This window comes from Patagioenas fasciata, chromosome 29 (genome assembly GCF_037038585.1).
Source record: "Patagioenas fasciata isolate bPatFas1 chromosome 29, bPatFas1.hap1, whole genome shotgun sequence".
NCBI lineage: Eukaryota > Metazoa > Chordata > Aves > Columbiformes > Columbidae > Patagioenas > Patagioenas fasciata.
Window position 1 is genome coordinate 4,139,603 of NC_092548.1, and position 18,513 is coordinate 4,158,115.

Genomic DNA, 18,513 nt, shown 5'->3' on the forward strand with positions numbered 1-18,513 from the left:
GCCTGACAGGGCCCGAGCAAACCCGACAGGGCCCGACGGAGCCCGACAGGGCCCGAGCAAACCCGAAAAGGCCCGACGGAGCCTGACAGGGCTCGATGGAGCCCGACAGGGCCCGAGGAAACCCGACAGGGCTCGACGGAGCCCGATAGGGCCCGAGCAAACCCGACAGGGCCTGACGGAGCCCGACAGGGCCCGAGCAAACCCGAAAGGGCCCGACGAAGCCTGACAGGGCTCGATGGAGCCCGACAGGTCCCGAGGAAACCCGACAGGGCCCGACGGAGCCCGATAGGGCCCGAGCAAACCCGACAGGACCCGATGGAGCCCGACAGGGCTCGAGCAAACCCGACAGGGCCTGAGCAAATCCGACAGGGCCCGACGGAGCCCGACAGGGCCCGAGCAAACCCGAAAGGGCCCGACGGAGCCTGACAGGGCTCGATGGAGCCCGACAGGGCCCGAGGAAACCCGACAGGGCCCCACGGAGCCCGACAGGGCCCGAGCAAACCCGACAGGGCCTGATGGAGCCTGACAGGGCCCGGGCAAACCCGACAGGGCACGCTGGAGCCCGACAGAGCCCGAGCAAACCCAACAGGGCCCGACAAGGCCTGACAGGGCCCGAGCAAACCTGACAGGACCTGACAAAGCCTGACAGGGCCCGACGGAGCCCAACAGGGCCTGAGCAAACCCGAAAGAGCCCGACGGAGCCTGACAGGGCTCGATAGAGTCCGACAGGGCCCGAGGAAACCCGACAGGGCCGGACGGAACCCGAGAGGGCCCGACGGAACCCGAGAGGGCCCGAGGAAATCCGACAGGGCTTGACGGAGCCTGACAGGGCCCGAGCAAACCCGACAGGGCCCGACAGAGCCCGACAGGACCCGAGCAAACCCGACAGGGCCCGAGCAAACCCGACAGGGTTCGACAAAGCCTGACAGGGCTCGATGGAGCCCGACAGGGCCCGAGGAAACCCGACAGAGCCCGACGGAGCCTGACAGGGCCCGAGCAAACCCGACAGGGCCCGAGCAAACCTGACAGGGCACGAAGGAGCCCGACAGGGCCCGAGCAAACCCGACAAGGCCCAACGGATCCCGACAGGGCCTGAGCAAACCTGACAGGGCCCGACGGAGCCCAACAGGGCACGAGCAAACCCGACAGGGCCTGACGGAGCCTGACAGGGCACGAGCAAACCCGACAGGGCCCGAGCGAATCTGACAGGGCCCGACGGAGCCCGACAGGACGCGGGCAAACCCGACAGGTCCCGAGCAAACCCGACAGGGCCTGACAAGGCCCGACAGGGCCCGAGCAAACCTGACAGGGCCTGACGGAGCCCGACAGGGCTCGAGCAAACCCGATAGGGCCTGACGGAGCCTGACAGGGCCCGAGCAAACCTGACAGGGCCCGAGAGAACCTGACAGGGCCCGACGGAGCCCGACAGGGCGCGAGCAAACCTGACAGGGGCTGACAAGGCCCGACAGGGCCCGAGCAAACCCGACAGGGCCCGAGCAAACCCGACAGGGTTCGACAAAGCCTGACAGGGCCCGACGGAGCCCGACAGGGCCCTAGCAAACCCTACAGGGCTTGACAAAGCCTGACAGGGCCCGAGCAAACCCGACAGGGCCCGAGCAAACCCGACAGGGCCCGACGGAGCCCGACAGGGCCCGAGCAAACCCGAAAGGGCCCGACGGAGCCTGACAGGGCTCAATGGAGCCCGACAGGGCCCGAGGAAACCCGACAGGGCCCGACGGAGCCCGATAGGGCCCGAGAGAATCTGACAGGGCCCGACGGAGCCCGACAGGACGCGGGCAAACCCGACAGGTCCCGAGCAAACCCGACAGGGCCTGACAAGACCCGACAGGGCCCGAGCAAACCTGACAGGGCCTGACGGAGCCCGACAGGGCTCGAGCAAACCCGATAGGGCCTGACGGAGACTGACAGGGCCCGAGCAAACCTGACAGGGCCCGAGAGAACCTGACAGGGCCCGACGGAGCCCGACAGGGCGCGAGCAAACCTGACAGAGGCTGACAAAGCCCGACAGGGCCTGAGCAAACCCGACAGGACCCGCCAAAGCCTAATAGGGTCCGATGGAGCCCGACAGGGCCCGAGCAAACCCGACAGGGCCCGAGCAAACCTGACAGGGCTCGATGGAGCCCGACAGGGCCCGAGGAAACCCGACAGGTCCTGACAAGGCCCGACAGGGCCCGAGCAAACCTGACAGGGCCTGACGGAGCCCGACAGGGCTCAAGCAAACCCGATAGGGCCTGACGGAGCCTGACAGGGCCCGAGCAAACCTGACAGGGCCCGAGAGAACCTGACAGGGCCCGACGGAGCCTGACAGGGCCCGAGCAAACCTGACAGGGGCTGACAAGGCCCGACAGAGCCTGAGCAAACCCGACAGGACCCGCCAAAGCCTGATAGGGTCCGATGGAGCCCGACAGGGCCCGAGCAAACCCGACAGGGTCCGACGAAGCCTGACAGGGCTTCAGCAAACCCGACAGGGCCCGAGCAAATCCGACAGGGCCCGACGGAGCCCGACAGGGCCCGAGGAAACCAGACAGGGCCCGACAGAGCCCGACAGGGCCCGAGCAAACCCGACAGGGCCCGAGCAAACCCGACAGGGTTCGACAAAGCCTGACAGGTCCCGACGGAGCCCGACAGGGCCCTAGCAAACCCGACAGGGCTTGACAAAGCCTGACAGGGCCCGAGCAAACCCGACAGGGCCCGAGCAAACCCGACAGGGCCCGACGGAGCCTGACAGGGCTCGATGGAGCCCGACAGGGCCCGAGGAAACCCGACAGGGCTCGACGGAGCCCGATAGGGCCCGAGCAAACCCGACAGGGCCTGACGGAGCCCGACAGGGCCCGAGCAAACCCGAAAGGGCCCGACGAAGCCTGACAGGGCTCGATGGAGCCCGACAGGGCCCGAGGAAACCCGACAGGACCCGACGGAGCCCGATAGGGACCGAGCAAACCCGACAGGACCTGATGGAGCCCGACAGGGCTCAAGCAAACCCGACAGGGCCTGAGCAAATCCGACAGGGCCCGACGGAGACCGACAGGTCCCGAGCAAACCCGAAAGGGCCCGACGGAGCCTGACAGGGCTCGATGGAGCCCGACAGGGCCCGAGGAAACCCGACAGGGCCCCACGGAGCCCGATAGGGCCCGAGCAAACCCGACAGGGCCCGACAAGGCCCGACAGGGCTCGAGCAAACCTGACAGGACCTTACAAAGCCTGACAGGGCCCGACGGAGCCCGACAGGGCCTGAGCAAACCCGAAAGAGCCCGACGGAGCCTGACAGGGCCCGAGCAAACCCGACAGGGCCCGAGCAAACCTGACAAAGCACGAAGGAGCCCGACAGGGCCCGAGCAAACCCGACAAGGCCCAACGGATCCCGAAAGGGCCTGAGCAAACCTGACAGGGACCGACGGAGCCCGACAGGGCACGAGCAAACCCGACAGGGCCTGACGGAGCCTGACAGGGCCCGAGCAAACCCGACAGGGCCCGAGCGAATCTGACAGGGCCCGACGGAGCCCGACAGGACGCGGGCAAACCCGACAGGTCCCGAGCAAACCCGACAGGGCCTGACAAGGCCCGACAGGGCCCGAGCAAACCTGACAGGGCCTGACGGAGCCCGACAGGGCTCGAGCAAACCCGATAGGGCCTGACGGAGCCTGACAGGGCCCGAGCAAACCTGACAGGGCCCGAGAGAACCTGACAGGGCCCGACGGAGCCCGACAGGGCGCGAGCAAACCTGACAGGGGCTGACAAGGCCCGACAGGGCCTGAGCAAACCCGACAGGACCCGCCAAAGCCTGATAGGGTCCGATGGAGCCCGACAGGGCCCGAGCAAACCCGACAGGGCCCGAGCAAACCTGACAGGGCTCGATGGAGCCCGACAGGGCCCGAGGAAACCCGACAGGGCCCGACGGAGCCTGACAGGGCCCGAGCAAACCCGACAGGGTTCGACGGAGCCCGATAGGGCCCGAGCAAACCCAACAGGGTCCGACGAAGCCTGACAGGGCTTCAGCAAACCCGACAGGGCCCGAGCAAATCCGACAGGGCCCGACGGAGCCCGGCAGGGCCCGAGGAAACCAGACAGGGCCCGACAGAGCCCGACAGGGCCTGAGCAAACCCGACAGGGCCCGAGCAAACCCGACAGGGTTCGACAAAGCCTGACAGGGCCCGACGGAGCCCGACAGGGCCCTAGCAAACCCGACAGGGCTTGACAAAGCCTGACAGGGCCCGAGCAAACCCGACAGGGCCCGACGGAGCCCGACAGGGCCCGAGCAAACCCGAAAAGGCCCGACGGAGCCTGACAGGGCTCGATGGAGCCCGACAGGGCCCGAGGAAACCCGACAGGGCTCGACGGAGCCCGATAGGGCCCGAGCAAACCCGACAGGGCCTGACGGAGCCCGACAGGGCCCGAGCAAACCCGAAAGGGCCCGACGAAGCCTGACAGGGCTCGATGGAGCCCGACAGGTCCCGAGGAAACCCGACAGGGCCCGACGGAGCCCGATAGGGCCCGAGCAAACCCGACAGGACCCGATGGAGCCCGACAGGGCTCGAGCAAACCCGACAGGGCCTGAGCAAATCCGACAGGGCCCGACGGAGCCCGACAGGGCCCGAGCAAACCCGAAAGGGCCCGACGGAGCCTGACAGGGCTCGATGGAGCCCGACAGGGCCCGAGGAAACCCGACAGGGCCCCACGGAGCCCGACAGGGCCCGAGCAAACCCGACAGGGCCTGATGGAGCCTGACAGGGCCCGGGCAAACCCGACAGGGCACGCTGGAGCCCGACAGAGCCCGAGCAAACCCAACAGGGCCCGACAAGGCCTGACAGGGCCCGAGCAAACCTGACAGGACCTGACAAAGCCTGACAGGGCCCGACGGAGCCCGACAGGGCCTGAGCAAACCCGAAAGAGCCCGACGGAGCCTGACAGGGCTCGATAGAGTCCGACAGGGCCCGAGGAAACCCGACAGGGCCGGACGGAACCCGAGAGGGCCCGACGGAACCCGAGAGGGCCCGAGGAAATCCGACAGGGCTTGACGGAGCCTGACAGGGCCCGAGCAAACCCGACAGGGCCCGACAGAGCCCGACAGGACCCGAGCAAACCCGACAGGGCCCGAGCAAACCCGACAGGGTTCGACAAAGCCTGACAGGGCTCGATGGAGCCCGACAGGGCCCGAGGAAACCCGACAGAGCCCGACGGAGCCTGACAGGGCCCGAGCAAACCCGACAGGGCCCGAGCAAACCTGACAGGGCACGAAGGAGCCCGACAGGGCCCGAGCAAACCCGACAAGGCCCAACGGATCCCGACAGGGCCTGAGCAAACCTGACAGGGCCCGACGGAGCCCAACAGGGCACGAGCAAACCCGACAGGGCCTGACGGAGCCTGACAGGGCACGAGCAAACCCGACAGGGCCCGAGCGAATCTGACAGGGCCCGACGGAGCCCGACAGGACGCGGGCAAACCCGACAGGTCCCGAGCAAACCCGACAGGGCCTGACAAGGCCCGACAGGGCCCGAGCAAACCTGACAGGGCCTGACGGAGCCCGACAGGGCTCGAGCAAACCCGATAGGGCCTGACGGAGCCTGACAGGGCCCGAGCAAACCTGACAGGGCCCGAGAGAACCTGACAGGGCCCGACGGAGCCCGACAGGGCGCGAGCAAACCTGACAGGGGCTGACAAGGCCCGACAGGGCCCGAGCAAACCCGACAGGGCCCGAGCAAACCCGACAGGGTTCGACAAAGCCTGACAGGGCCCGACGGAGCCCGACAGGGCCCTAGCAAACCCTACAGGGCTTGACAAAGCCTGACAGGGCCCGAGCAAACCCGACAGGGCCCGAGCAAACCCGACAGGGCCCGACGGAGCCCGACAGGGCCCGAGCAAACCCGAAAGGGCCCGACGGAGCCTGACAGGGCTCAATGGAGCCCGACAGGGCCCGAGGAAACCCGACAGGGCCCGACGGAGCCCGATAGGGCCCGAGAGAATCTGACAGGGCCCGACGGAGCCCGACAGGACGCGGGCAAACCCGACAGGTCCCGAGCAAACCCGACAGGGCCTGACAAGACCCGACAGGGCCCGAGCAAACCTGACAGGGCCTGACGGAGCCCGACAGGGCTCGAGCAAACCCGATAGGGCCTGACGGAGACTGACAGGGCCCGAGCAAACCTGACAGGGCCCGAGAGAACCTGACAGGGCCCGACGGAGCCCGACAGGGCGCGAGCAAACCTGACAGAGGCTGACAAAGCCCGACAGGGCCTGAGCAAACCCGACAGGACCCGCCAAAGCCTAATAGGGTCCGATGGAGCCCGACAGGGCCCGAGCAAACCCGACAGGGCCCGAGCAAACCTGACAGGGCTCGATGGAGCCCGACAGGGCCCGAGGAAACCCGACAGGTCCTGACAAGGCCCGACAGGGCCCGAGCAAACCTGACAGGGCCTGACGGAGCCCGACAGGGCTCAAGCAAACCCGATAGGGCCTGACGGAGCCTGACAGGGCCCGAGCAAACCTGACAGGGCCCGAGAGAACCTGACAGGGCCCGACGGAGCCTGACAGGGCCCGAGCAAACCTGACAGGGGCTGACAAGGCCCGACAGGGCCTGAGCAAACCCGACAGGACCCGCCAAAGCCTGATAGGGTCCGATGGAGCCCGACAGGGCCCGAGCAAACCCGACAGGGTCCGACGAAGCCTGACAGGGCTTCAGCAAACCCGACAGGGCCCGAGCAAATCCGACAGGGCCCGACGGAGCCCGACAGGGCCCGAGGAAACCAGACAGGGCCCGACAGAGCCCGACAGGGCCCGAGCAAACCCGACAGGGCCCGAGCAAACCCGACAGGGTTCGACAAAGCCTGACAGGTCCCGACGGAGCCCGACAGGGCCCTAGCAAACCCGACAGGGCTTGACAAAGCCTGACAGGGCCCGAGCAAACCCGACAGGGCCCGAGCAAACCCGACAGGGCCCGACGGAGCCTGACAGGGCTCGATGGAGCCCGACAGGGCCCGAGGAAACCCGACAGGGCTCGACGGAGCCCGATAGGGCCCGAGCAAACCCGACAGGGCCTGACGGAGCCCGACAGGGCCCGAGCAAACCCGAAAGGGCCCGACGAAGCCTGACAGGGCTCGATGGAGCCCGACAGGGCCCGAGGAAACCCGACAGGGCCCGACGGAGCCCGATAGGGCCCGAGCAAACCCGACAGGACCTGATGGAGCCCGACAGGGCTCAAGCAAACCCGACAGGGCCTGAGCAAATCCGACAGGGCCCGACGGAGACCGACAGGTCCCGAGCAAACCCGAAAGGGCCCGACGGAGCCTGACAGGGCTCGATGGAGCCCGACAGGGCCCGAGAAAACCCGACAGGGCCCCACGGAGCCCGATAGGGCCCGAGCAAACCCGACAGGGCCCGACAAGGCCCGACAGGGCTCGAGCAAACCTGACAGGACCTTACAAAGCCTGACAGGGCCCGACGGAGCCCGACAGGGCCTGAGCAAACCCGAAAGAGCCCGACGGAGCCTGACAGGGCCCGAGCAAACCCGACAGGGCCCGAGCAAACCTGACAGGGCACGAAGGAGCCCGACAGGGCCCGAGCAAACCCGACAAGGCCCAACGGATCCCGACAGGGCCTGAGCAAACCTGACAGGGACCGACGGAGCCCGACAGGGCACGAGCAAACCCGACAGGGCCTGACGGAGCCTGACAGGGCCCGAGCAAACCCGACAGGGCCCGAGCGAATCTGACAGGGCGCGACGGAGCCCGACAGGACGCGGGCAAACCCGACAGGTCCCGAGCAAACCCGACAGGGCCTGACAAGGCCCGACAGGGCCCGAGCAAACCTGACAGGGCCTGACGGAGCCCGACAGGGCTCGAGCAAACCCGATAGGGCCTGACGGAGCCTGACAGGGCCCGAGCAAACCTGACAGGGCCCGAGAGAACCTGACAGGGCCCGACGGAGCCCGACAGGGCGCGAGCAAACCTGACAGGGGCTGACAAGGCCCGACAGGGCCTGAGCAAACCCGACAGGACCCGCCAAAGCCTGATAGGGTCCGATGGAGCCCGACAGGGCCCGAGCAAACCCGACAGGGCCCGAGCAAACCTGACAGGGCTCGATGGAGCCCGACAGGGCCCGAGCAAACCCGACAGGGTTCGACGGAGCCCGATAGGGCCCGAGCAAACCCAACAGGGTCCGACGAAGCCTGACAGGGCTTCAGCAAACCCGACAGGGCCCGAGCAAATCCGACAGGGCCCGACGGAGCCCGGCAGGGCCCGAGGAAACCAGACAGGGCCCGACAGAGCCCGACAGGGCCCGAGCAAACCCGACAGGGCCCGAGCAAACCCGACAGGGTTCGACAAAGCCTGACAGGGCCCGACGGAGCCCGACAGGGCCCTAGCAAACCCGACAGGGCTTGACAAAGCCTGACAGGGCCCGAGCAAACCCGACAGGGCCCGACGGAGCCCGACAGGGCCCGAGCAAACCCGAAAAGGCCCGACGGAGCCTGACAGGGCTCGATGGAGCCCGACAGGGCCCGAGGAAACCCGACAGGGCTCGACGGAGCCCGATAGGGCCCGAGCAAACCCGACAGGGCCTGACGGAGCCCGACAGGGCCCGAGCAAACCCGAAAGGGCCCGACGAAGCCTGACAGGGCTCGATGGAGCCCGACAGGGCCCGAGGAAACCCGACAGGGCCCGACGGAGCCCGATAGGGCCCGAGCAAACCCGACAGGACCCGATGGAGCCCGACAGGGCTCGAGCAAACCCGACAGGGCCTGAGCAAATCCGACAGGGCCCGACGGAGCCCGACAGGGCCCGAGCAAACCCGAAAGGGCCCGACGGAGCCTGACAGGGATCGATGGAGCCCGACAGGGCCCGAGGAAACCCGACAGGGCCCCACGGAGCCCGACAGGGCCCGAGCAAACCCGACAGGGCCTGATGGAGCCTGACAGGGCCCGGGCAAACCCGACAGGGCACGCTAGAGCCCGACAGAGCCCGAGCAAACCCAACAGGGCCCGACAAGGCCCGACAGGGCCCGAGCAAACCTGACAGGACCTGACAAAGCCTGACAGGGCCCGACGGAGCCCGACAGGGCCTGAGCAAACTTGAAAGAGCCCGACGGAGCCTGACAGGGCTCGATAGACTCCGACAGGGCCCGAGGAAACCCGACAGGGCCGGACGGAACCCGAGAGGGCCCGACGGAACCCGAGAGGGCCCGAGGAAATCCGACAGGGCCCGACGGAGCCTGACAGGGCCCGAGCAAACCCGACAGGGCCCGACAGAGCCCGACAGGACCCGAGCAAACCCGACAGGGCCCGACAGAGCCCGAGAGGGCACGAGCAAACCCGACAGGGCCTGACGGAGCCTGACAGGGCCCGAGCAAACCCGACAGGGCCCGAGCGAATCTGACAGGGCCCGACGGAGCCCGACAGGACGCGGGCAAACCCGACAGGTCCCGAGCAAACCCAACAGGGCCTGACAAGGCCCGACAGGGCCCGAGCAAACCTGACAGGGCCTGACGGAGCCCGACAGGGCTCGAGCAAACCCGATAGGGCCTGACGGAGCCTGACAGGGCCCGAGCAAACCTGACAGGGCCCGAGAGAACCTGACAGGGCCCGACGGAGCCCGACAGGGCGCGAGCAAACCTGACAGGGGCTGACAAGGCCCGACAGGGCCTGAGCAAACCCGACAGGACCCGCCAAAGCCTGATAGGGTCCGATGGAGCCCGACAGGGCCCGAGCAAACCCGACAGGGCCCGAGCAAACCTGACAGGGCTCGATGGAGCCCGACAGGGCCCGAGGAAACCCGACAGGGCGCGACGGAGGCTGACAGGGCCCGAGCAAACCCGACAGGGTTCGACGGAGCCCAACAGGGCCCGAGCAAACCCGACAGGGTCCGACGAAGCCTGACAGGGCTTCAGCAAACCCGACAGGGCCCGAGCAAATCCGACAGGGCCCGACGGAGCCCGACAGGGCCCGAGGAAACCAGACAGGGCCCAACAGAGCCCGACAGGGCCCGAGCAAACCCGACAGGGCTTGACAAAGCCTGACAGGGCCCGAGCAAACCCGACAGGGCCCGACGGAGCCCGACAGGGCCCGAGCAAACCCGAAAAGGCCCGACGGAGCCTGACAGGGCTCGATGGAGCCCGACAGGGCCCGAGGAAACCCGACAGGGCTCGACGGAGCCCGATAGGGCCCGAGCAAACCCGACAGGGCCTGACGGAGCCCGACAGGGCCCGAGCAAACCCGAAAGGGCCCGACGAAGCCTGACAGGGCTCGATGGAGCCCGACAGGGCCCGAGGAAACCCGACAGGGCCCGACGGAGCCCGATAGGGCCCGAGCAAACCCGACAGGACCCGATGGAGCCCGACAGGGCTCGAGCAAACCCGACAGGGCCTGAGCAAATCCGACAGGGCCCGACGGAGCCCGACAGGGCCCGAGCAAACCCGAAAGGGCCCGACGGAGCCTGACAGGGATCGATGGAGCCCGACAGGGCCCGAGGAAACCCGACAGGGCCCCACGGAGCCCGACAGGGCCCGAGCAAACCCGACAGGGCCTGATGGAGCCTGACAGGGCCCGGGCAAACCCGACAGGGCACGCTAGAGCCCGACAGAGCCCGAGCAAACCCAACAGGGCCCGACAAGGCCCGACAGGGCCCGAGCAAACCTGACAGGACCTGACAAAGCCTGACAGGGCCCGACGGAGCCCGACAGGGCCTGAGCAAACTTGAAAGAGCCCGACGGAGCCTGACAGGGCTCGATAGACTCCGACAGGGCCCGAGGAAACCCGACAGGGCCGGACGGAACCCGAGAGGGCCCGACGGAACCCGAGAGGGCCCGAGGAAATCCGACAGGGCCCGACGGAGCCTGACAGGGCCCGAGCAAACCCGACAGGGCCCGACAGAGCCCGACAGGACCCGAGCAAACCCGACAGGGCCCGACAGAGCCCGAGAGGGCACGAGCAAACCCGACAGGGCCTGACGGAGCCTGACAGGGCCCGAGCAAACCCGACAGGGCCCGAGCGAATCTGACAGGGCCCGACGGAGCCCGACAGGACGCGGGCAAACCCGACAGGTCCCGAGCAAACCCAACAGGGCCTGACAAGGCCCGACAGGGCCCGAGCAAACCTGACAGGGCCTGACGGAGCCCGACAGGGCTCGAGCAAACCCGATAGGGCCTGACGGAGCCTGACAGGGCCCGAGCAAACCTGACAGGGCCCGAGAGAACCTGACAGGGCCCGACGGAGCCCGACAGGGCGCGAGCAAACCTGACAGGGGCTGACAAGGCCCGACAGGGCCTGAGCAAACCCGACAGGACCCGCCAAAGCCTGATAGGGTCCGATGGAGCCCGACAGGGCCCGAGCAAACCCGACAGGGCCCGAGCAAACCTGACAGGGCTCGATGGAGCCCGACAGGGCCCGAGGAAACCCGACAGGGCGCGACGGAGGCTGACAGGGCCCGAGCAAACCCGACAGGGTTCGACGGAGCCCAACAGGGCCCGAGCAAACCCGACAGGGTCCGACGAAGCCTGACAGGGCTTCAGCAAACCCGACAGGGCCCGAGCAAATCCGACAGGGCCCGACGGAGCCCGACAGGGCCCGAGGAAACCAGACAGGGCCCAACAGAGCCCGACAGGGCCCGAGCAAACCCGACAGGGCCCGAGCAAACCCGACAGGGTTCGACAAAGCCTGACAGGGCCCGACGGAGCCCGACAGGGCCCTAGCAAACCCGACAGGGCTTGACAAAGCCTGACAGGGCCCGAGCAAACCCGACAGGGCCCGAGCAAACCCGACAGGGCCCGACGGAGCCCGACAGGGCCCGAGCAAACCCGAAAGGGCCCGACGGAGCCTGGCAGGGCTCAATGGAGCCCGACAGGGCCCGAGGAAACCCGACAGGGCTCGACGGAGCCCGATAGGGCCCGAGCAAACCCGACAGGGCCTGACGGAGCCCGACAGGGCCCGAGCAAACCCGAAAGGGCCCGACGAAGCCTGACAGGGCTCGATGGAGCCCGACAGGGCCCGAGGAAACCCGACAGGGCCCGACGGAGCCCGATAGGGCCCGAGCAAACCCGACAGGACCCGATGGAGCCCGACAGGGCTCGAGCAAACCCGACAGGGCCTGAGCAAACCCGACAGGGCCCGACGGAGCCTGACAGGGCCCGAGCAAACCCGAAAGGGCCCGACGGAGCCTGACAGGGCTCGACGGAGCCCGACAGGGCGCGAGCAAACCTGACAGGGGCTGACAAGGCCCGACAGGGCCTGAGCAAACCCGACAGGACCCGCCAAAGCCTGATAGGGTCCGATGGAGCCCGACAGGGCCCGAGCAAACCCGACAGGGCCCGAGCAAACCTGACAGGGCTCGATGGAGCCCGACAGGGCCCGAGGAAACCCGACAGGGCCCGACGGAGCCTGACAGGGCCCGAGCAAACCCGACAGGGTTCGACGGAGCCCGATAGGGCCCGAGCAAACCCAACAGGGTCCGACGAAGCCTGACAGGGCTTCAGCAAACCCGACAGGGCCCGAGCAAATCCGACAGGGCCCGACGGAGCCCGGCAGGGCCCGAGGAAACCAGACAGGGCCCGACAGAGCCCGACAGGGCCCGAGCAAACCCGACAGGGCCCGAGCAAACCTGACAGGGTTCGACAAAGCCTGACAGGGCCCGACGGAGCCCGACAGGGCCCTAGCAAACCCGACAGGGCTTGACAAAGCCTGACAGGGCCCGAGCAAACCCGACAGGGCCCGACGGAGCCCGACAGGGCCCGAGCAAACCCGAAAGGGCCCGACGGAGCCTGACAGGGCTCGATGGAGCCCGACAGGGCCCGAGGAAACCCGACAGGGCTCGACGGAGCCCGATAGGGCCCGAGCAAACCCGACAGGGCCTGACGGAGCCCGACAGGGCCCGAGCAAACCCGAAAGGGCCCGACGGAGCCTGACAGGGCTCGATGGAGCCCGACAGGGCCCGAGGAAACCCGACAGGGCCCGACGGAGCCCGATAGGGCCCGAGCAAACCCGACAGGACCCGATGGAGCCCGACAGGGCTCGAGCAAACCCGACAGGGCCTGAGCAAATCCGACAGGGCCCGACGGAGCCCGACAGGGCCCGAGCAAACCCGAAAGGGCCCGACGGAGCCTGACAGGGCTCGATGGAGCCCGACAGAGCCCGAGCAAACCCGACAGGGCTCGACGGAGCCCGATAGGGCCCGAGCAAACCCGACAGGGCCTGACGGAGCCTGACAGGGCCCGAGCAAACCCGAAAGGGCCCGACGAAGCCTGACAGGGCTCGATGGAGCCCGACAGGGCCCGAGCAAACCCGAAAGGGCCCGACGAAGCCTGACAGGGCTCGACGGAGCCCGATAGGGCCCGAGCAAACCCGACAGGGCCCGACAGAGCCCGACAGGGCACGAGCAAACCCGACAGGGCCTGACGGAGCCTGACAGGGCCCGAGCAAACCCGACAGGGCCCGAGCGAATCTGACAGGGCCCGACGGAGCCCGACAGGACGCGGGCAAACCCGACAGGTCCCGAGCAAACCCGACAGGGCCTGACAAGGCCCGACAGGGCCCGAGCAAACCTGACAGGGCCTGACGGAGCCCGACAGGGCTCGAGCAAACCCGATAGGGCCTGACGGAGCCTGACAGGGCCCGAGCAAACCTGACAGGGCCCGAGAGAACCTGACAGGGCCCGACGGAGCCCGACAGGGCGCGAGCAAACCTGACAGGGGCTGACAAGGCCCGACAGGGCCTGAGCAAACCCGACAGGACCCGACAAAGCCTGATAGGGTCCGATGGAGCCCGACAGGGCCCGAGGAAACCCGACAGGGCCCGAGCAAACCTGACAGGGCTCGATGGAGCCCGACAGGGCCCGAGGAAACCCGACAGGGCGCGACGGAGGCTGACAGGGCCCGAGCAAACCCGACAGGGTTCGACGGAGCCCAACAGGGCCTGAGCAAACCCGACAGGGCCCGACGGAGCCTGACAGGGCCCGAGCAAACCCGAAAGGGCCCGACGGAGCCTGACAGGGCTCGATGGAGCCCGACAAGGCCCGAGGAAACCCGACAGGGCCCCACGGAGCCCGATAGGGCCCGAGCAAACCTGACAGGGCCTGATGGAGCCTGACAGGGCCCGGGCAAACCCGACAGGGCACGCTGGAGCCCGACAGAGCCCGAGCAAACCCAACAGGGCCTGACAAGGCCCGACAGGGCCCGAGCAAACCTGACAGGACCTGACAAAGCCTGACAGGGCCCGACGGAGCCCGACAGGGCCTGAGCAAACCCGAAAGAGCCCGACGGAGCCTGACAGGGCTCGATAGAGTCCGACAGGGCCTGAGGAAACCCGACAGGGCCGGACGGAACCCGAGAGGGCCCGACGGAACCCGAGAGGGCCCGAGGAAATCCGACAGGGCCCGACGGAGCCTGACAGGGCCCGAGCAAACCCGACAGGGCCTGACAGAGCCCGACAGGACCCGAGCAAACCCGACAGGGCCCGAGCAAACCCGACAGGGTTCGACAAAGCCTGACAGGGCTCGATGGAGCCCGACAGGGCCCGAGGAAACCCGACAGAGCCCGACGGAGCCTGACAGGGCCCGAGCAAACCCGACAGGGCCCGAGCAAACCTGACAGGGCACGAAGGAGCCCGACAGGGCCCGAGCAAACCCGACAAGGCCCAACGGATCCCGACAGGGCCTGAGCAAACCTGACAGGGCCCGAAGGAGCCCGACAGGGCACGAGCAAACCCGACAGGGCCTGACGGAGCCTGACAGGGCCCGAGCAAACCCGACAGGGCCCGAGCGAATCTGACAGGGCCCGACGGAGCCCGACAGGACGCGGGCAAACCCGACAGGTCCCGAGCAAACCCGACAGGGCCTGACAAGGCCCGACAGGGCCCGAGCAAACCTGACAGGGCCTGACGGAGCCCGACAGGGCTCGAGCAAACCCGATAGGGCCTGACGGAGCCTGACAGGGCCCGAGCAAACCTGACAGGGGCTGACAAGGCCCGACAGGGCCTGAGCAAACCCGACAGGACCCGCCAAAGCCTGATAGGGTCCGATGGAGCCCGACAGGGCCCGAGCAAACCCGACAGGGCCCGAGCAAACCTGACAGGGCTCGATGGAGCCCGACAGGGCCCGAGGAAACCCGACAGGGCGTGACGGAGCCTGACAGGGCCCGAGCAAACCCGACAGGGCTCGATAGAGTCCGACAGGGCCTGAGGAAACCCGACAGGGCCGGACGGAACCCGAGAGGGCCCGACGGAACCCGAGAGGGCCCGAGGAAATCCGACAGGGCCCGACGGAGCCTGACAGGGCCCGAGCAAACCCGACAGGGCCTGACAGAGCCCGACAGGACCCGAGCAAACCCGACAGGGCCCGAGCAAACCCGACAGGGTTCGACAAAGCCTGACAGGGCTCGATGGAGCCCGACAGGGCCCGAGGAAACCCGACAGAGCCCGACGGAGCCTGACAGGGCCCGAGCAAACCCGACAGGGCCCGAGCAAACCTGACAGGGCACGAAGGAGCCCGACAGGGCCCGAGCAAACCCGACAAGGCCCAACGGATCCCGACAGGGCCTGAGCAAACCTGACAGGGCCCGAAGGAGCCCGACAGGGCACGAGCAAACCCGACAGGGCCTGACGGAGCCTGACAGGGCCCGAGCAAACCCGACAGGGCCCGAGCGAATCTGACAGGGCCCGACGGAGGCCGACAGGACGCGGGCAAACCCGACAGGTCCCGAGCAAACCCGACAGGGCCTGACAAGGCCCGACAGGGCCCGAGCAAACCTGACAGGGCCTGACGGAGCCCGACAGGGCTCGAGCAAACCCGATAGGGCCTGACGGAGCCTGACAGGGCCCGAGCAAACCTGACAGGGGCTGACAAGGCCCGACAGGGCCTGAGCAAACCCGACAGGACCCGCCAAAGCCTGATAGGGTCCGATGGAGCCCGACAGGGCCCGAGCAAACCCGACAGGGCCCGAGCAAACCTGACAGGGCTCGATGGAGCCCGACAGGGCCCGAGGAAACCCGACAGGGCGTGACGGAGCCTGACAGGGCCCGAGCAAACCCGACAGGGTTCGACGGAGCCCGACAGGGCCCGAGCAAACCCGACAGGGTCCGACGAATCCTGACAGGGCTTCAGCAAACCCGACAGGGCCCAAGCAAATCCGACAGGGCCCGACGGAGCCCTGCAGGGCCCGAGGAAACCAGACAGGGCCCGACAGAGCCCGACAGGGCCCGAGCAAACCCGACAGGGCCCGAGCAAACCCGACAGGGTTCGACAAAGCCTGACAGGGCCCGACGGAGCCCGACAGGGCCCTAGCAAACCCGACAGGGCTTGACAAAGCCTGACAGGGCCCGAGCAAACCCGACAGGGCCCGACGGAGACCGACAGGGCCCGTACAAACCCGAAAGGGCCCGACGGAGCCTGACAGGGCTCGATGGAGCCCGACAGGGCCCGAGCAAACCCGACAGGGCTCGACGGAGCCCGATAGGGCCCGAGCAAACCCGACAGGGCCTGACGGAGCCCGACAGGGCCCGAGCAAACCCGAAAGGGCCCGACGAAGCCTGACAGGGCTCGATGGAGCCCGACAGGGCCCGAGGAAACCCGACAGTGCCCGACGGAGCCCGATAGGGCCCGAGCAAACCCGACAGGACCCGATGGAGCCCGACAGGGCTCGAGCAAACCCGACAGGGCCTGAGCAAATCCGACAGGGCCCGACGGAGCCCGACAGGGCCCGAGCAAACCCGAAAGGGCCCGACGGAGCCTGACAGGGCTCGATGGAGTCCGACAGAGCCCGAGCAAACCCGACAGGGCTCGACGGAGCCCGATAGGGCCCGAGCAAACCCGACAGGGCCTGACGGAGCCCGACAGGGCCCGAGCAAACCCGAAAGGGCCCGACGAAGCCTGACAGGGCTCGATGGAGCCCGACAGGGCCCGAGGAAACCCGACAGGGCCCGACGGAGCCCGATAGGGCCCGAGCAAACCCGACAGGACCCGATGGAGTCCGACAGGGCTCGAGCAAACCCGACAGGGCCTGAGCAAATCCGACAGGGCCCGACGGAGCCCGACAGGGCCCGAGCAAACCCGAAAGGGCCCGACGGAGCCTGACAGGGTTCGATGGAGCCCGACAGGGCCCGAGGAAACCCGACAGGGCCCCACGGAGCCCGACAGGGCCCGAGCAAACCCGACAGGGCCTGAAGGAGCCTGACAGGGCCCGGGCAAACCCGACAGGGCACGCTGGAGCCCGACAGAGCCCGAGCAAACCCAACAGGGCCCGACAAGGCCCGACAGGGCCCGAGCAAACCTGACAGGACCTGACAAAGCCTGACAGGGCCCGACGGAGCCCGACAGGGCCTGAGCAAACCCGAAAGAGCCCGACGGAGCCTGACAGGGCTCGATAGAGTCCGACAGGGCCCGAGGAAACCCGACAGGGCCGGACGGAACCCGAGAGGGCCCGACGGAACCCGAGAGGGCCCGAGGAAATCCGACAGGGCCCGACGGAGCCTGACAGGGCCCGAGCAAACCCGACAGGGCCCGACAGAGCCCGACAGGACCCGAGCAAACCCGACAGGGCCCGAGCAAACCCGACAGGGTTCGACAAAGCCTGACAGGGCTCGATGGAGCCCGACAGGGCCCGAGGAAACCCGACAGAGCCCGACGGAGCCTGACAGGGCCCGAGCAAACCCGACAGGGCCCGAGCAAACCTGACAGGGCACGAAGGAGCCCGACAGGGCCCGAGCAAACCCGACAAGGCCCAACGGATCCCGACAGGGCCTGAGCAAACCTGACAGGGCCCGACGGAGCCCAACAGGGCACGAGCAAACCCGACAGGGCCTGACGGAGCCTGACAGGGCCCGAGCAAACCCGACAGGGCCCGAGCGAATCTGACAGGGCCCGACGGAGCCCGACAGGACGCGGGCAAACCCGACAGGTCCCGAGCAAATCCAACAGGGCCTGACAAGGCCCGACAGGGCCCGAGCAAACCTGACAGGGCCTGACGGAGCCCGACAGGGCTCGAGCAAACCCGATAGGGCCTGACGGAGCCTGACAGGGCCCGAGCAAACCTGACAGGGCCCGAGAGAACCTGACAGGGCCCGACGGAGCCCGACAGGGCACGAGCAAACCTGACAGGGGCTGACAAGGCCCGACAGGGCCTGAGCAAACCCGACAGGACCCGCCAAAGCCTGATAGGGTCCGATGGAGCCCGACAGGGCCCGAGCAAACCCGACAGGGCCCGAGCAAACCTGACAGGGCTCGATGGAGCCCGACAGGGCCCGAGGAAACCCGACAGGGCGCGACGGAGCCTGAAAGGGCCCGAGCAAACCCGACAGGGTTCGACGGAGCCCAACAGGGCCCGAGCAAACCCGACAGGGTCCGACGAAGCCTGACAGGGCTTCAGCAAACCCGACAGGGCCCGAGCAAATCCGACAGGGCCCGACGGAGCCCGACAGGGCCCGAGGAAACCAGACAGGGCCCGACAGAGCCCGACAGGGCCCGAGCAAACCCGACAGGGCCCGAGCAAACCCGACAGGGTTCGACAAAGCCTGACAGGGCC